This window comes from Schistocerca americana, chromosome 1 (genome assembly GCF_021461395.2).
Source record: "Schistocerca americana isolate TAMUIC-IGC-003095 chromosome 1, iqSchAmer2.1, whole genome shotgun sequence".
NCBI lineage: Eukaryota > Metazoa > Arthropoda > Insecta > Orthoptera > Acrididae > Schistocerca > Schistocerca americana.
The window spans coordinates 21983710-22004822 of NC_060119.1; the positions used below are offsets into that span (position 1 = coordinate 21983710).

The 21113-nt window shown below is 39.6% G+C and overlaps 1 protein-coding gene across 1 annotated transcript in view; it reads left to right on the plus strand.

The window, feature by feature from the left end:
• LOC124545912 (ubiquitin-protein ligase E3B) overlaps positions 1-21113 on the plus strand; it is a 273159-nt gene that overhangs the window by 86167 nt on the left and 165879 nt on the right. The window lies entirely within an intron of this gene.

Consider the following 21113-nt stretch of genomic DNA (forward strand, 5'->3'; position numbering starts at 1 on the left):
ATTTTTGTGTGATTTGGCTTATTACAAGTATCATTGGTATAGAACAATAATTTATCTAATTATGAAGATGAATCACTTCAATGTTTAAAAAAAAATTTTTTTTTTATTCTCACTTAGTTACCGGTTTTGGCTCACAGTGTCAGTTCACTTTTGATCTGCACGTCTTTATAGTAATCTGTTAGTGTATTGTGATGACAGTAATATGATCTGAATGTGATTGCTATTGACAACTCAAACTGGTAATCATGTGTGATTATTGTAGTTTGGAAGAAGTATCACCCAAGGCTGCTGTTGAATATAATTGAAAATTATATTATTCCAACCCCAGTGCAACAAGCACTGATACCATAATACGTTATAGTGTGACTTTGTCAGTGAGTAAACAAACAGGAGACAAGCATGGGTATGTGCATATGTACTCTGGTGTAAACAGGGAGCACACGGCCCAAAGTGAAGTTTGGTTTGATTAGAAATGACTACAGAAGAGGTACAAAGATAGTTGAAAGCTGCCAAGCTATAATTTTCATGGTGGGATGCTGCAAATGATGATGCCAGAAGGCTGAAGAAAAAGAATAAGTATGACAAGTGTTAAGAAAAAAAATTGACAGAACAAAGATTACTGAAAGACCTAATGAATGTACTGTACAAAGAATAAAACAGTGGAAAATCCAGGATGGACTAGTGACAGTATTATGAAAAGGATAGATTGCTACTCACCATATAGATGAAATATTGAGCTGCAGACAGGCACAATGAAAACCTGGTCCTCATCAACTCGACACACCACCTTCTTTGATGTTGTCCTCCACCCCAGATATGGCTGCTTCAGTATCTCCATTCATATCAACCTACTAACCACCAGCAATACCTTTACTTCGACAGCTGCCATCAATTCCATATCCAGAAGTCCTTTCCATACAGTGTAGACAGCTGTGGCCATCACATCTGTAGTGATGAGCAGTCCGTCTCAAAATATACCGAGGGTCTCTCTGAGGCCTTCACAGACCGAAATTTCCCTCTCAACCTTGTACAGAGACAGATGTCGTGTGACTTCTCGCACGTCACCTACCATCTCCCACATTCCCACTGTCTGGCCACAAAGGAGCTCTCCACTTGAGACTCGGTACCACCCAGGAACGAAGCAAATGAGTCACATTTTCCATCAGGATGTTGACTACCTCTCATTGTGCGCTGAAATGATAAATGTCCTACCCACTATCATTTCCATATCTCCCACAGTGTTACCCTCCTACCCACCAAACCTACACAATATCCTTGTCCACCCCTGCCATGAATCCCTTGCCTCCTGGCTCATGTTCCTGCAATAGGCCTAGATTCCAAACCTACCCCATACATCTCCCACCACCATCTTTTCCAGTCCAGCCACAAGCATCACCTATCCCATCAAAGGCAGTGCTACCTGTGAAAGCAGTCATGTGCTCTACAAACTAACTTGCAACAATTCTGCTTTCTCTGTGGGCACGACGACGAACAAGATGTCTGTCCGCACAAATGGCCACTGACAAACGGTGGCCGAAAGACGGCTGGTCCACCTAGTTGCTAAACAGGCTGCCCAACACAGTGTACTTCAGTTCAGTAACAGCTTCACAGCTTGCACCATCTGGATCCTTCCTACCAACACTGGCTTTTCTAAATTGTGCAGATGAGAACTCTCCCTGCAATACATCTCAGGTTCCCATAACCCCTCCCCCTCTGACCTCAGCCTTTATTAGTCCCTGCCCTTCACCTACCTCGATAGGTAGGTCTTCGCTCCCACTTCAGCACTTCACAGGCTTCTGTTCCACCAACTCACCCACCAGTCTCTTCTCCCTTCCTCTACTTCTCTACCCCCGCCCCCTCCCGTGCCCCCTCCCCGTAGCTCCCATCTACGTGTAGCAGCCCTATCCTGTCCTCACCACATCCCAGCGTGCTCCCCCACCTCTACCCTGTTATCTGTCTTCCGCCCCACCCCAGCTTCCTCCTTATTCCTACAATGCACAGACAGCTTCTCCCATCAGGCACAATTGCTCGCAGTCAGGCCTCTGTGGCCAGAGACATTGGTCAAGTGTGTGTGTGTGTGTGTGTGTGTGTGTGTGTTTTGCTTTAGAAGGAGACCTTTTGGCCGAAGGTTCAAACGTATAGCAGCATTTTTATTGTTCCTGTACGAGTCTCAACATCTCCTTTATATGGTGAGTAGCAATTTATCCTGTTCATAATATTGCCTGTGCAAAGAATAAATATTGAACTTGTTATGTTTTATAGAGAGGATAGCCCAAAACACAAGCTCTGGCAACAGAACCTTTTAAAGTAACAAAAATGGATAGAAGGAACATAAATCAATCCACAAATACACATGGGTACAACCTCCTGGTCATCCAAAATCAGTAATAGACCATGTGATAATTAGACAAATTACAAACCTTTGTTTCCATAATGTGAGAATATACAAAGGGCCCATTGTTCTTTTTGTCCTTATTCATCGTCCTTCAAAATACAGACACTCCTCTGTCTCAGAGAGAAACCACCAGTCAAAAATTTCGAACATTCCCATACAATCTGAAGAGCTCTGGACATGACTCAGAACAATTACTTTTTCAGATGAGGTTTCACTGAAATTAGCAAGTGCAGGAGAAAGCCTCAGCCTTGGATTTGATATGTCTATGGACTGCTTGTGAAGACCCAGATAAAAAGCTAACTGTGAAATTATGAAAGGCACAGTAAAGGAATGAGAAGACTGAAGATTCCGCAGAGAAGAGAAATATGTGTATACTAAGTGGTTAACAACAAAATGACCGGATGACTGTGAGGAGAAGGCAAGTCCAAAACTTGTTATCAAAGCAGAGAACACACTTTGACAAAAATTGTCTGAAGAAATAGTCAGCAAAGCTTGAGGAGGTTTAAAATCTTTAGAATAATGGTATAAAGGTGGAATTAGTCTACATTTCAACTTTGAAATAACATCTGTTCATGAGTGGAAAACTTATTACGGGGTATTGGCTACTGACAAAAGAGAAAAATCCATGGCACCAGCTACCCCAGAAAGCAGTATTGAAGCCTAAGTTACAGTGACAAACTCAAAAGAAGTTAAAACAGCACTGTTGTTTATGAAATGTTGGAAATATTCCTGAATAGCAAACTTAACACTGAATTAATGAAATCAGTATTTGAGATCTTCACCAAAGTGCTTGGGAGTGGATAGTGTAGCAGACTATTAAAATTTAAAAGATGTAAAAATGAACCAAGTAGGAAACCATATAGGCTGCAAGAATTATCAGGAGGTAAATGTTATATTTGCAGTGAGGAGATGGAACATCAGAGTCCCGAAGGGAATAATAGAATATGAGAATAGTAGGCACTACTTCAGTAAGTTATCCAAACTGCCGACATCCTATCACCACCTTGAGGCACCACTATCCAATCTGTTTCCCATCCACAGTGTTCCTCCTCATGAACCCCTCACAGCACCCAGACCCTGCTTAGCTGACCTTTCCAACTCAACTAAATCCAGAGCTGAAACAGTCCCAGTCCTCAGTCACACAGAAGTTTCAGTCCTACCCAATGACCTCACCTTCAGTTGTACACTGAAACTTACCTGTACTGGACTTGTGAAATACCTACTCTTCTTCTCCTGATCCCTGCAGTACAAACACTTCTTTGCCACCAATTCTTCCAACTAAAGCCGACCTAATCCCAACACTAAACTATGCCTCACCCAGTTCACACCACAATCCTACCACAATCCTACCCCCCCCCCCCCCCCCCCCTCCCAACTAACTTCTTCCTGGTCACCTTCCAAGAATTCCTTATCTCCAACTTGGCATTACCGTCCTTCCCCAGGACCCTTCCTTATAACACCAACCTTTCAGGAGAAGGAAGGGCAGTCATACACAGCCTCAAAACAGATCCTGATCTTATCATTGTACCAACTGACAAAGGTTCAACCACTGTCATTATGAATCAAACTGGCTACCTGGTGGAAGGCCCCTTCAGTGTCTGACACCCCCACCTATAAATTCTGCCAGAGAGCTCCCATCCCATAAGTCCAACATAACCCCCAATCCTGGCATAAAGCCTTGTGCCCTTCCCCGTAACCTCTCCCCTCAACCTATTTCTCTCCTCACTCCTGACACCTGGCACTCCTACCTTCTACATGCTCCCCAAGATCAACACACTCAACAATCCCGGACACCTCATTGTAGCTGGTTATTGTGCTCCCACTGAAAAAATTTCTGCCCTCATTGACCAGTACCTCCAATTCATTGCTTGAAATGTAGCCTCCCATAACAAAGATAGCAACCCCTTCTTTCACTAATCCTCCACCATCTCCACCCCTTTATGTACTAGATGCCTACTAGTTACAGTTGATGCCACTACCCTGTACACCAACACCCTTCGTGCCCATTGTCTTACCGCTATTGAACCCTACATTTCCCGATGTCCTTCAGACTCCAAACCCACTACCTCATTCCTTGTACACCTTACTAACTTCATCCTAACTCAAAATTACTTCTCCATTGAAGGGAAGGTACACAAAGAAATCCATGGCACAGCTATGGGCACTCTTATAGCACCCTCCAATACCAACCTGTTTATGGACTGTGTAGGGGAGACCTTTGTAGCCTCCCAAAACATCAAACCCCTAGTCTGGTTCAAGTTCATTTTTACGATCTGGATGTGGGCCCAGGACACCCTGCCCTTAGTCCTTCACAACCCCAACACCTTCTCTTCCATCCATTTTATCATTGACTCTCCCCACTACACTGCAAAGTTATTTCCATAAAGACACCGTTAGGTGTGGCTAATGGGTATAAAGTTCTTTGTTGAGATTATCATGTCACTTATCTTGATGCTGCTTAGTATCTGTTGTCCATGTGGCTTTGTTGTCTAGGCAGTGATTGATTCCTTTGCTGCTCTGAATGAAAAAGGTGTGGGTTTTGACTAACACCAGACTACCAGAATCATGAAGTAGGATTCCACAGCTTTTTTGTTTAGAGAAAAAACACATTTTTTGCCTGAACTTAAAAAGACTACCCTCGACTGCGGCCTAAACGCAAGTGGCTGAAATTATGTTGCTGACCAAGGATCACAGTCATATTGACAAAGAACTTACAATTTCTGTATAATCATTGATACTAAATTTTTAAATTTGCATTGATCGCCTACTTTAATATCATACTAAGTAAATGCTTTTCAAGACAACTTTAATTAGTGTATAATATAACAAAATTGGCTCTACTGGTCAGTTTGTTTGCAATAGTCCCCCAAGAATTTTGTAAGTGTGAACATGTGAACAAAATTCTGAAACCAGAATAATGGAACTGTGAAGAATATGATTTTAATTAAATTAAAATTCTTAATATGGCTGTTTTCTTTGAATTTTGCTAACTTTCCACCCATAGCAGTTGGCATGGCATTAGGTTTAACATCGAAATCGTGTTACACAAATTAAAGGAAAACATACAACTGTTAATTTTAAGGTAAATGAAACACAAAAGATGATTTACAATTTTCACTTAGATGAGTCCATAATGTCGTTGCACTTCACATTAAACCATTAAAAGGTTGTAACTTTTGACTATTGGTTTGTTTTGCTTTCTTTTGTTGACCACTTTACTCACTACTCATGGTAATGTCCCACATTGTCTATCTGCACTCCCTTAATAGGTTTAATTTCTGTACGTACTGAAGCAACTCCATTTCCACAGCTTAGCTGTTTGTATTGCTTCGTTGATAATAATGCCATGTTATCTAAAAATAAAATACAGAGATCACCTTTTGGTTACATAATGTTTGTAAGTAAGTACATGGCTAGGATAAATATTTATCCTTCTGGTAATGTTTATCTGGTGGAAGAAGTTTACAGGATCTGTCTGAGTAATAGTACACAGATTTGGACTGGTCCATAAAGGATCCTATAACAAAAAATAAATTCAGTAAACTTGTAGTACAAGTGCATTGACATATTGGGTGTAAAATGTCTTATTGCAAACTATAACACTTACACTAAGGATAAACAAAAAATTAAATTGTTTTCAAATATAAGCTACAGTCAGTCTCTTACAAGCATTCATATTCACAGTAAAAGTGCGAGGGTGGAGTCATGATTGTTTGAAAGTACTAGGATGATATGTATATATCAAAATTATAAAAATATTACTGCCTATGCTTTGCAGTGTTTGAGAAACAAATATACAGTAATTTGTGTTGTTTACTTAAAATGATTCTCCCCCTTGTTTAGTTGGACATTTCAAAAACTTAGGTGTGTAGTAATTAAGAGTCTGCCTTTAAAAAAAAATTAAAAAATTAAAAAACTGTTACTTGTTGTGAGACATATTTAGTGCTGATTAGTGGTTTACATTTTAAACGATGTCTCGACGAGTGTGGTGTCAGAATGTTGCACAAGTTAAAATTACACACATTATCAAATATCATTCAAATTGCATAAACATGTAGAAATATCAAGAACTAACACGATGAGCATATTACACAAAGAAAATTCATTGCAAACACTTCATTCAGCAAATACATTTTAAAGAAATAATAGACATTTTCAGGGACACGAAACTGTACCATAAAATCAGTCAATTCTTTATACACATTTTATGATTTCCACTGAAAAACTTGTTTGAGTCACCTTTTAACTTTCTCAGAATAGTTTTTCCCCTTTTGTTTATACAATTTCAATGAAACCATATTCCTTAGCCTGAGAACTTTGGATTTAGGTTACACCAACCGGTATGCATTAGGGTGTGGATTCTCCACAATCTCGAGTCTCATTTCGGCACACAGTTTTCATATGCAGGAAGTTTCATAACAGCCCACACTCCGCTGCAGAGCGAAAAACTCATTCTGGAACCATCCTCCAGGCTGTGGCTAAGCCATGTCTCCACAACATCTTTTCTTCCAGGAGTGCTAGTTCTGCTAGCTTCTAGCAAACTTCTGTGAAGTTTGGAAGGTAGGAGACGGGGTACTGGTAGAATTGAAGCTGTGAGGATGGGGCGTGAGTTGTGCTTGGGTAGCTCAGTTGGTAGAGCACTTGCCCGCGAAAGGCAAAGGTCTCGAGTTCGAGTCTCGGTCGGGCACACAGTTTTAATCTCCAGGAAGTTTCATAACAGCGCACACTCCGCTGCAGAGTGAAAATCTCATTGTGCAAAAGTTTCTTTTTCCCCTCCTATTGGTAGCTTTGGTAGAGCATCTGTAACTATGTTATCAGTGCCTTTAATATACTTAATTTTAAAGTTGAATTGTTGTCAATACAATGCCCATCTTGTAAGCCTATCATGATAGAGCATGCATTTCTGTAAATAGCTTATGGCTTTATGATCGCAGTACACTATTACCTTATGTCCAAGAATATAGGTCCTGAATTTCGAAAATGATTACTGTATGGCTAATAACTCTTCTTCTGTGACTGTATAGTTTTTTTTTCATGCTTCAATAACATTCTACTTGCAAATGCAAGTGTAGAATGAACTGTCTCCCCATTGACTTCTTTTTCATAAAATAATTCAGCACCTAACCCATAATCACTACTGTCAATGTGTTAACAGAAAAGTAAGTTGAAATTGGGTCTGTGTAGCAGGTTCTGGTTATTCAGTTCTTTTTTTTATTTTGTTGAAAGCCTCTTGAGAATCTTTATTCCATATCCAAACAGTGTCCTTCTTTAATAAGTTACTTAGACAGGGTGCATTTAAGCTTTGTTTACATACAAATTTCCTGTAGAATCCACATAACCCATAAAATGATTTCAGTTGTTTTCTGTTACAGGGTATAGGAAACTCTGAAATAGCTTTGATTTTGTCTGGATCTGCCAAAATTCCTTTATCTATTTGACATGTCCTAAAAATTTTAACTCATATACTGCAAATTTGTACTTTTCTGGTTTTGGTGTCATTCCTCCTCTTCTAAGTTTCTCACAGGCATGTCTTAAAAGCCCAACATGCTCATTCCGATCCTGTCCAGTTACTAAAATGTCATCTATGTAAATAACTAATTTGGATACAAGTTCCTGCCCAAGCACATGGTCCAAAGGTCTAATAAATTCCGCTACTGATGAGTTCAATCTGATAGGGACTACACAATACTGATAGCAATGACCATTGTATAGAAAAGCAGTGTACGGTGCCACGGGTACTTGGTGAAAGCCTGAGCTGAAGTCTATACTTGATATTAATTTTTTATCGTTGAACTTGTGCAACAGCTCATCGATGTTTTCAGTGTGGTCTGTTTCCCTGTATAAGATCTTGTTTAAAGGCCTGGAGTCAAGAACTATTATCATTCCCCCATCTGTCTTTGACACAACTACCAGTGGGTTATTGTAAGTGCTGATACTCATTTCAATAATACCACATGCTTACATCTTATCTAATTCTTTCACAATTGCTGTACGGTTTGCAATGGGCACACCATACGGTTTTATGAAAAATGGATCATGGCATCTCACTAGCAAAGTACATTGGTAACCTCTAACTTTCCCTGGAATGTTGCTAAGGACATCACTGTATTCCCATAACATAGACTCTAGGTCCTGTTTTTTCCTGTCGTTTAGACCACTAGTTTCTTAAATCTTAGTGTTTACAACTGTTTTGAAAACTACCTCACCTAAGTCTAGCTCTGGTATGTCTTTGTCAACATATCTTTTTTCCTTTGCAACATTTATAGAATTAAATTTATTGTTACACAAAACTGTATTTGATCTGACAAACTTGGTGGAGATATACCCCCCATTTGGGTTGTTATGATAAGTTTTTGTCCTCCCCAGTCAAATTTTGCATCTACGCTTCTAATCCATGACATCTCCGAGAATACAATCCTCACTGAGTCCTGGTATAATTAGGCATCCATGTGTAAATGTGACTCCTTCAATTGTAAAAGATAATGAAGTTTGACTTTTAACTGTTTTACTATGTTTTCCTGTGGCGCCTCTTATTTTCACCCCAATGACTGTCATTTCAATGTAGTCTTTCTCGCACTTCAGCTTTTTCCTTAGTATTTCCGACACTCAACCCCTTGTGTTTATAAGGTACTTACCTTTTTCAGACAGAACATTTTTGTACAACAAATCTTTCAATTTCACTAAAACAATGACTTATTGAATTAAAATTACCTATATTACTGTCACCTTGATTGCCTACTGTCATTACATTAACATACATATCGTTAAGACTGTCACTTGCATTGATAATGTCATTAATCCAAACATTTTTATCAATGTAACATTGTTTGTCACTTATCCTTCAGGTGTTCAGCAATAATATGTTTAGTATTTTGCCACCAATCAGGATATGAAATTTGACACATATTATCCACATATTATAAAGAAATAGTTCACCTTTGTTCATCACAAATGGTAGCCTACTTGCACATTCAGGTTTACTGTTGAGAGAATGTTTATCATCTATACAATTCTTCATTGCATAATATCAGTTTCTCCCACAACACCTAATGCTTCCATTTCCTCTTTCTCACCATCATCATGTACCATTAAATCTTCATTTTCCCAAACACTACAATCATCATCATCATCATCATCATCATCATCATCATCATCATCATCATCAACTTCTCTCCCTGAAAACTTACAGCATTGCTTTCACACCCAACTTTATTTAATTCTTTGCTCACTAAATCAGTGTCAACAATTTGCTCACTTGGTTCTTTCATCAGTGCTTCTATTAGTAAATTATGTAAATTGTTAACCGGCAGGTCCTCTGACGAACTCCAAGTTTCTGCCCACTCATAAAATTCAACTAAGTCAATCACCTCCTCTGGCTCTTTATTGCAACCAGTGTGTTCATTCCTCTTACCTTTATTTTTAGTGTTAGATGAGGAACAAGTGTCATTCTTAACAGATATTGTTTTTACAGGTAGTAAACATTCATAAGATAACTACTCAATACTTCAGATGTATCTTTTGGCACAGTGTAGTCACTGTTATTGGTCCATTTATTATCTATGCTTTTCACCCTTACCTTGTGGACCGACAATGGAGTGCATGCTAGTTTTTTTACGTCGTGACTTCCCATAGCGTTTTGACTCCTGGTGTTACTATGTTCATGCCAATTCATGTTCCTGTTTTCAAACTCCCTGTTATTACTTCTGTTCCAATTGTTCCCAGTTTGTCCTTATGAATGGAAATTATAGTTTTCCCTTGAATGGAAATTATTATTATTATTATTATTATTATTATTATTGTGACTATTTTGTTCCCTATGATGAAAACTGTGGTTGTTAGACCTACTGTTTTCCCTTTTGATAAAATTAGTATTTCTCCAACTATGATCCCCACTTCTGTGTGTGTGATTGAAATAGTTTTGAGGTTTCCCCACTTTGTCTATAATTCTGTCTAGTTTGTCCACTTAGTTTAGAAATTGTTCAGTGTTGCCATCTGATCCATAAACTATGTTCCATTCCACATCAGTGGGCAATCTTCTCTTTAAAGCATTAATCTGTGAGAGCTCATCAAAAGGTCTACTCAAATGTACAGGTTTCTTCAATTTATTTTTACAAAACTGTTTCATAGTCCCCTGTGTTTCTGTATAATTTGGTCCATTCAAGAACTGCTCTTTATCCTGGCTTGTTCCGTTTCAGACAAGGACCGTTTTAAGAACTCTATTTCAAATTCTTCATAAGATATGTCCATAGAAAAATTCTGATTGGCCCATGACAAAGATTCCCCCTCCAAAATTTTTTTCACAAACTTAATTTTCGAAATTTCACTCATAATCAGGCAAAAAGTTGTTCCTACAACTCTGCAGAAAGTCGACAGGATGCAAACTACACTCATTAGAGAAGTTTTTAATTGGAATATTGGATATGAGGTACATGTGTTCATAGATAAATTTTTGTTAGCTACATCATTGCTAAGTATTTCAAACTTATGGTTTTACTGTGATATTGTGCTTTTTAGTTCACTAATGTTTGTCTTACTTTCAACCTTGTGGAGTTTTACAATCTTCCTGTCTGTCTCCACTTTATCATTCACAACAGCTAGTTTCGAATCTACTCTACCTTCAAGATCTACAGCCATAGCTTTTACATTTACACAAACTGTATCTGTTTGTTAACATTAACAAAACACATTTTTCTCGCTGTCTGTGACCACTTCATTTTTTACACATTGAATTTTGTTATTCAGGCTAGATTTTACTTCTCCCACTTATAGATTCTACCACCAAAATCTTTGTTTCTGTCGTGCGAAGTTTCTTGTCGATCATTAATATGTTGTTGCGAAGTTTATTGCTCCAAAGTAAGACATTGTCAATTTTTTTTTTTCATCGCTCCCTTGAGATGCGATACTTTCTGATGTATGGCGCGAAAACTGTTCGCTACCGTCTGAATTGTGTTTTGTAACTGATCTTCATTAGCTTGTAAGTGTGCTGCAACTGTTTGATTTAAAGCTAAAGATTGTTCTATCATTTGTAGCATTGATTTTATATCCGAAATCTCCCATTATGATGCAGTATGACTTTGATCTGCTTCTTTGAATGACTCATCTTCCGTTTTTATCGGCATGTCTAAGTCCCCATAGAGTAACAACTTTTCATAATCCTGCTCAGATTCAGCATCACTTTCCTCTTTTACAAAGGTCGTTTTCATAAAATTTCACAAACAAAATAATAAAAGGAATAAAAAGTGCTACACAAATGTACTTATCTTTTCAGTGGGTCTTCACTCGTATGGTCAGGCCACTTTATCATTTCGTTTCATCTCCCTTCCATGTATTGCTCTTCTTTTCACCACGTAGTTATTAGACACAAGAAAATCGTTTTGGTTTTCTTTTAGGCTCCTGCAAAACATAGATTTCGTCAATCTGTGAATGCATAAATGTCTTAATCCCAGCACAGAGCCCCCCGTTATCATTGACCCTCTCTACTACACTGCAAAGTTATTTCCATAAAGACACCGTTACGGTGTGGCTAATGGATGTAAAGTACTTTGTAGAGATGGTCATGATGCTACTTATCTAGATGCTGCTTAGCATCTGTTGCCCATGTGGCTTCATTGTGTAGGTGATGATTGATTCCTGTGCGGCTCTGGATGAAAAAGGTGCGAGTTTTGACTATCACCAGTCTACTGAATTCATGAAGCAGGATTCCACGGTTTTTTGTTTAGAAAAGCACATATTTATTACCAGAACTTAAAAATGACTACTCTCAACCATGGCCAAAATACAAGTGGTCGAAATCATGTTACTGGCCAAAGATCACAGTCATATTGACAAAGAACTTACAATTTCTGTATCAATTATTGATACTCGTTTTTAAATTTGCATTGATTGCAACTTCTGCCCTAATATCATACTATGTAAATGCTTCTCAAAACAACTTTAATTAGTGTATAATATAACAAAGCTGCCATCCCTTCCACACCCAAAATTCCTCTCACAGACAGACTTATCTCCCTGATCTAGTCTGCAAACAGATTTCGCACGCCAACCCCACCCCCCCAAGATCCAGCTAAATAGAAGTACCCCCTCTGTCAATCAATACCACCCCAGACAGGAGCAGCTGAATCACATCCTTTGTCAGGGCTTTGATTATCTATCACCATGTCTCGAAATTACTGGCTTCCTACGCAAGACCAAGCCACCACTCCTAAAGTGATGTTTTGTCACCCACCCAACCTCCACAACATCCTAGTCAATCCCTATGCCACTTCCAGATCCAACCTGTTGCTACACGGATCATATCTCTGTGGAAGACGCAGATGCAAGGCCTGCCCAGTCTGTCAAATCCACCCACTCAGCACTTCCTTTTGCAGTCCTTTCACATGTTTGTGGTAGCCCATCGGAAGCCGGGCCACCTGTGAAAGCAGCCATGTTATATACCAGCTCTGCTGCAGTCGTTGTTCAGCTTTTTATATTGCTATGACTACCAGCCAACTGTCCACAAGGATAAATGGCCACTGCCAAATTGTGGCTGCGAGCAATGGGGACTACCCTGTGGCACAACATGCAATTGTACATAACAAGCTCAATTTCAATAGCTGTTTCACAACCTGGGCCATCTGGATCCTCCCCTCCACCACCACCAGCTGTTCTGAACTGCACAGATGGGAGTTATTCTTACAACTCATTCTTTGTTCCCGAAATCATCTGGGCCTCGGCCTAAGGTAACTTGCTGCCTGCTGCCCCTTCGACCTCCACCAACTGTTTCTGTCCCCTTTGTCCAGCCACCCTCATTGTGTGCTGTTCTCTGCCGGCACCCCATGCCCCCACCCCCCCTCCCCCGTCTTTTCCCTTTCTGCGCACCTCTGTCTCCTCCCCTGCCGCCTGTTAGCCCTGTCCTGCCACCTCTAGTCCCTGCATGCTTTGCCTGGCACCTTTACTTCCTCTTCCCCCACTCACCCACCACCCGTACCCTATTATGCTTCCCTCTTTCCCTCTTCGTTGCGGGATTGTCATTCCCGTTTGAAGCATTTCTGTTGCAGTCTTGTCGGAGGTAGTGGTTGTGTGTTTATGCGAGGTGCACTTGCTTTTGTGAATATTTGTGCGTTTTTCTTTTATGAAGAAAGCTTTGAGTGAAAGCTTATATGTAACAGTCTTTTTATCTTGCTTGTCTGCAACTCAGTATGTCATCTTTATGGTGAGCAACAATCTATCCTTTTCATAATATTATTGATAATAGAGAAAATAGATTGAGACACCAAAAAAGCGATATGAATTTACATCTGGACAATAATGTAGTAACAGAATGTTTATATTGTAAAACAACAGCAAGGGAATGTTTGCAATATAAAACATAGCCGAAACAAAAAATAAAAATAAAAGAAAAGGAAAAAGAGGAGCCAGTGGAAGTAATAAACATTTTAACGCCTGATAGTGTAGCAGATACTGAGTGCCTATGGATTTATAATGGAAAACTCAAAGATTTAAAGACCAGACTAAAATAAATAAATAAATAAAAAGATGCAAAGCTTTCAGGTTCCTAGTGGAGATATTTGCTGAAGGTTTTGAAAGTAAATAATAAGTAAATAATAAGTAAATAACATAGCTGACAAAGGGAAACAAACAACAAGGCTACTAAACTGTGTTGTGGATGTATGGTGAAGAAATGTGGGGACTGAGTAGAGCAGAGCTAAGTAAAGCAAATTTCCTTGTTTCTGGGGATTATAATTGTTAAAATTGAAACAAAACATCTTCTGTAGTATGGACCCATTGGAAAAACACTTGAAAGTAAGTGACCAAAACAGATACGGAATTGGTATCCCAAAGGAAGAAGGATACCTAGAAGACCTTAAACGAGGCAGAAGAAAGATATTTACGGCGTTATGCATGCTAGAATCCTTCAAGATGGTGACTGTATGGATAGTGGAAAGTATAGATAGTGAGAGAAAAGTGGAGGCAGTGAAGCAAGAAAAGATGACCACTGATAATTTGTTGAGGTTCAGTGAGAATGTTAAAAGAGTTACTATTACAGCAAATTTTCAATGCTACAAAGAAGATCAGGCAGTGATATTAACTGAAAATAATTCATGCCATTTCTGAAAATCAAAATGTAATTATCAGAGATATGCATAAAAATTTTGTGCTGTAACATGTGAAAATTACACATAATGGCCACAAAAAGGGAAGAGGGCATTAGAAAAGTGCCATACGGTTTTCACTGTTACGTTGATTCTGTACGTGAGTGGTATAGTACATTGGGCTGAGTGGAAATATATTTTGTGTGTGAATTTAAACACTGAGTGTTTCAAACTGAATGTTGGGATTTTAAGGTTTTGTAGTATTTGTTACATTCAGCTTACAATTATATGTAATACATCAAATGAAAGAGCAACTCAAACAGTTTTTCATACAAGTGTTCAATGTGAGCACCATTTATAACACGACACACAATGAACCGATAAGCGAATTCTTCCGAAACCTTGATCAGTGCATCTGGAGCAATTATTGCAACTGTTTCTTAAGTTGGGTCGATCAGCTGGTAGCAGAGGTACATACACACATGAATCCTCAAAGGTAAAAATCGTGTGGCATCAGAATGTGTGAATGTGGAGGTCGTGCAAAACAAATACTGTCATCCGTACCATTGCAGCCAATTCAGCACTCCAGCAAAGTGTTGATTAACATGTTGTGTACTGACTTGTGCCAATGAGGTGGTGCACCATCATGATACCAAATAAAATCCTGTGGTTCTGCTTCTTCCAATTGAGCAAGAAGCCACAGTTCTAGTCCATGACAATACGAAACACCAGTTAACAGTTGCTTCACTGAAAAAGAAAAGGCCATGTATGTTCAGCTGGGATAGAGCACGAAAAAATTCTGTTTAGGGGAGACTCATTGCAAGTATACCCCCAGATTCGCACATTATGTGTGTTAGGTATTGTGTGTTGGTAGCTGTGGCGACAGTGGTGGCCATCTTGAAATTCACCATATTGGATTTGAGTTATATGTTTCAAATGGTAAGGGGGGGATCATGTGGCGTATCATTTTGAACTGCCTCTTTCTCAAGAATATACATATCAAATCTGTTTTAAGATATCTTTATTTGTATAGAAGTTAAGACCTGTTAAAGTGTAGGTCACTTGTCAGAATTAGCATTACAGCATATGCTCAAAATGAGCTCCATGGTGCTGCACATACAATCGGAGTCCTTTTTACCGGTCCTGCTGCACACATTGCAGAATCTATGGTCAATAGAGGCAAACATCTTCTCAATATGCCCGCAAAGGTGGGCTACATTGTTGATTTGTACCTCATACACAGTTGATTTCAAATGTCCGCACAGTTAAAAGTCAAGAGGTGTAAGATCAGGGAACTGTGGTGGCCATTTGATAAGACTCTTCCTACGTATTCAGTGACCTGTAAACTGTTCATCCAGAAACTGTCTGACTTCAGTAGCGTAGCAGGTAGGTGCACCGTATTGTTGGAAGAAGGTTGGCAAATCACTCTACGTTTTGAACAGCGTTAGAAACCCATAAATACGGAGTGTGATAAATACCTCTCCCCATTTGAAGTTCCATTAGTAAACACTGGACCCACAATTCTTGTGTCCCAAATCCCACACCAAACCATCATTTTTTCACCACCAGCACCTCTACAGGGATCTGCCCATCAGGGATTTGCATCTGACCAGTGATGATGATTCTGTTTGCTTACTTCTCCTTGCACAAAAAAATTAGCTTCATCACTGAACAATACCTGTATAATAAGTTTGAATTGTTGATACACTGAGCCAAAGCCCATTCTGCAAACTGCACCCACAAATCAGGTTCATTCTCCGAGAGATGATGTTGCAACTTTAATTGTATGTGTGCCATTGGTGTGTGTGGAACACCTGTGGGAGCAGTGTAGACTTTTCACAAATGATGCCATGATTGCCCTTGCAGTCTACTCATTGGTGGCTGTTCTTGGACATCCGCTGAGTGGCTTGTTCACCACAGAACCTGTTACATGAAATTTATCCAATAACCTGGGTACTGTCATATGTGAAATTTCATTTCTCTCAGGATGCTGGGCATTGAAGTCGGCAGTAATCCCTCTGGTACTTCATCCACTACTATGTTCCTGCTGTGTAAGTGCCATTGTCAATCACCTGCAACAGTAAACAGAATTGATCACCACCTTGCAATTTCAAACTTAAACAGATCATAGCTCCTACAAAAATAAAGATATTTTATAACAGATTTCACCTATGTATTCCTGAGAAAGAGTCAGATCAAAATGATGTGCCACATGACCCCCTTCCCATTTGAAACGCGTAACCCAAATCCGGAATGGCTGATTTTAAGATGGCTCCCACTGTCGCAATAGCTCCTGTATCCTGTAAGTTGCGTCCCTACCTATAGACAATCCGTACCAGACGCCATTATGACTCCCCACACTGTTCAACTTTTGTAGCAGCATATCGACACTTTTGCCTCACCCGGTAGCTCAATGTTGATTGTTTCTTTTTGGAGACCATTCATTTTTATTCGTGAACCATTCCTTTTTTCTGTAATTGTGTGTGTAGGGGTTGTAGATAAATTTCCTGAAAAAAAAATATTAAGTATGCACAAGTATTTCCTCTGCATGATAAATTCATAGGTTATCTAATGTAGAAAAGTTGTGTACTTAGATTTCCTTAGCTGAATGGGTTCTCGGCACGCATCACATTAGTTGGGTGATGTAATGGGCCAGTGACCATAAGCCAGTAAGAGAGGGCATGGAACAAGCTGAATGGAAATGTGAAATACAGAACACGTTTGCGACCCAGTGAGGACATCCCAAACTTAATCCACTTTTGAAGGAAGCTTGTAATCATAGCAAGTACAATGTTTTGGTTTTCAGTTCATTTACATAAAATTATAAATTTGTGTTGGCATTACCAACTTGAAGTAACTGGAAGTAAACTATCGTCTGTCATGCCAACATTAATACACCGGTGTCCAAAATTAAAGCAAGAATCCAAAATTTTGCAAGGTTGCATTTATTTTGGCATAAAACAATATAATCAGGTAATAGGAAACTAGAAACAATATAAAGAACAACAACTGCAACATGAATAAAGGTAGACAAAAATGTTCTTCATTTTTACCTACTTAACGGATTTACGCACATATTCCAACATGTTGTTAATGGGCTCAGTATGGGGTGTGACCATCTCTGGCAGAAATGCAGACCTGTCAACGGTGGTGCATGCTATGAATGATGTCATCAGTCTCATGTTGGGGCAATAACAGCCAGTCTTCCTGTGGTTGAGGAGTGGTTGATGGATGCTGATATGATGAAACGTACCTCTGTAGTGCTTTCCAGACATGCTTCATGGAATTCAAATCGGAAGAGCAGACAGGCTACGTCTTGCATGCAATATCTTCTGTTTCCAAGAAAACATCAACCATGCATGCTCTATGAGGTTGAGCAAGTCTGAGCCCACAGCACCTACCAACAACTGCACATGAGGCCCCAAGATCTCTTCACGATACCTTACAGCAGTTGAGTCTTGCCGATTTAACCGTACAGTTTCACAAAGAGATGTTCAAGTGGTCAGTATAATCCGTGCTCACACCATTAGGGATCCCCCTCGATACCGGTCTCTTTACACAATGGTTGGGTCCCAAAATCATCTTCCACATTCACTCCAAACACGAATCCATTGAGTATCACTGTCTGGATCAAATTAGGATTCATCTGTGCAAACAATCTTGGCCAACTGTTGACTGTCCAGGTGGCATTTTGACAGCTCCACTCTACGTGTTCCCTTCTGTGAAGACCTGTCAGAGGTACACATAGAACATGTCTCTAACAGTAAAGGCCACTCTTCTGAAGCGTTCTGTACACCGTTTGGCTTGATACAACATATCCAGTGGATGCACGATGTCAGACGCCAGTTGCTGTGCAGTACTGAGGCAGTACCATTGTGCTCCTATAGCCAAATAATGGTTCTCTCTTTCTAATGTTACTCATGGTCAGCACTGCCCTGGTCTTTGGGATACAGTTTCAATCTCTAAAAACTGTTGCTAAATCCAAAAAACAACAGAATAATTCACATTAAGCCATTGTGCCACATCAGTTTGCAACTGTCCTGCTTCCATTCTTTCCCATTGCCCTTCACCAGAGAGAGTCTGGTGGGCATCTATTCTGTGCCATACTCCGCCATCTGTGACTGTGTCCACTGCAATCGTGGATGTGAGACTACCTGGCAAACACTATCCCGTTTCATAGTTTCCCTGACGTTACCACTGGTGTGGTTGTCTGTTGACCACAATGCCATCTTCCATGCAGGACACGATTGTACGGACAGCTATTGACAGTTTCTACGATTATATCATGAATTAGACACAGGAAGGGGAAATAGTGGTTTGTTACTTCAATTTTGGACACAAGTGTAGTTTTGTTTTACAGTTTGTGGATGTGAAAAGTAACTATGCATCAAAGTGTCATACTGTGCGAGAAATGAAGATTTATATGGAAAATTGACACCTTCCGACACAGGAGCTGAGATACTGCAAAATGAGGAAGTTTGTATCGGCAATGGCAGGAACTACGTAAATGTGCCAGGAGATCGTCAAAACTTAATAAGTGAAAGGAGACAAGAATTTTTTAAATCTTTGACGAATTAGCATACGTCATTGCTTTGGAGATCTTAACAATCAAAAAAGATAAACAGTTTTTTATCAGTTGGCAGTTGAAAAGTGCCCCAAAACATATGAATGGAATGACCTATCAGTTATTTAAGAAAGAGAACTTCTGAGCAAGCACTGGCAGCCATTAACAGATGAGAGTCAAACAGATATGAAAAGCAACAAATCAGTAAATTATGTATTTATGTACTTGAAAGATACATTTTACGTACAAATGTATTTGAAAGAAAAGAAAAGAATAATCCAAAACCCGTTTAGTGCTGCTGATTTTTATGCATATTTCAGTTGTTTAACTTACTTTGGAAAAGAACAGGAAAAAGTTTCATGAAACTCGCACTGAATGACTTTCCTGTGAAATCATTTGTCTCTGTCACAGTGGCATAAAATACGACTCCTTTTAGAGGTACATGTCTCTTGATGAAAAAATTTTGGTAAAAGAGTTGTGTTTCAAAGTAGTGAAGATGAACAAGTGCTCATAGCTGTTAAGGTATGCATTTTAGAGCACATGTTTACTGGACTTTCTTTTCTTGTATTGGTCCATACTACCAGTTCCCAAAATATGGAAAGCAAAGAGCTTGGAGTAGAAAAGATTTGTTTCACAGTATTGAAGATCAAGAATTGCTCATAGCTCTTAAAGTATGTGTTTTAGAGACTGTGTTTACTTGACTTTTTTGGTTCGAATGATCATTGTGAAACACCCTTTATTGATATTTTTTGAATTAACTGTGAATTCTGTTCTTGAAAGACCAGCTCATGGAGTATCTTTCTGTCCTCGAAAGGAGCCCACCGTGCAAGGTGGACGACGAAAACAATTTATGTACTGAAAAACTTTCTGTTCCATGATGAACTGGATTATGAGCACAAGAATAGACTGCAGTTTGCTTTGTTTGTATTTTCCTTATCACTATATGTATCAAAGTATGATCCTTTGCTTCTTCAGAAGCCAAAACTCTGTATTTGAACTTAAGAATTATTTCAAAACTTCACATGTATTTATCAGATTGTCGATAATGATATTCTGCATGTGGCTTTACTAAACATGAAATATCATTAATTGTTCCTGTCCCTTGTTCTGTCACCTTAATCCTCTGAATAAAAAATAAAAACTGTAACAACAGTGAATCATGAAGCAGAACCAACAGGATTCAATTAGGATTCAAGTAGGAATCAATGAGATCCCAAACATTATGACTAACAGGATTGAATTGCTTGGTTTTAATAAAATAAGAGCATATTTAAACAGTCAGATTCGTGTGACAAGTTCCTTAATGCAGATTCTAGTGACATGTAAACGAAGATGTCACCAGTCTATTCTTGGTCACCAAACTAAACCTTATAAATTACCTGTACCTGATAAAGACAGGCGTCAAGTTCATGGAACACTTAGAAGAAGAAGAAGAAGAAGAAGAAGAAGAGGAGGAGGAGGAGGAGGAGGAGGAGGGAATAGAAGCTATACGTACTTCAGTTTGTGTCTGAGTATCTCCTTAAGGTTTCAAAGCACAAAAAGACTTCATTAAAGAATACATATGTTTAGAAGATAATGTGATTTTCTCATCATACACTCCTGGAAATGGAAAAAAGAACACATTGACACCGGTGTGTCAGACCCACCATACTTGCTCCGGACACTGCGAGACGGCTGTACAAGCAATGATCACACGCACGGCACAGCGGACACACCAGGAACCGCGGTGTTGGCCGTCGAATGGCGCTAGCTGCGCAGCATTTGTGCACCGCCGCCGTCAGTGTCAGCCAGTTTGCCGTGGCATACGGAGCTCCATCGCAGTCTTTAACACTGGTACCATGCCGCGACAGCGTGGACGTGAACCGTATCTGCAGTTGACAGACTTTGAGCGAGGGCGTATAGTGGGCATGCGGGAGGCCGGGTGGACGTACCGCCGAATTGCTCAACACGTGGGGCGTGAGGTCTCCACAGTACATCGATGTTGTCGCCAGTGGTCGGCGGAAGGTGCACGTGCCCGTCGATCTGGGACCGGACCGCAGCGACGCACGGATGCACGCCAAGACCGTAGGATCCTACGCAGTGC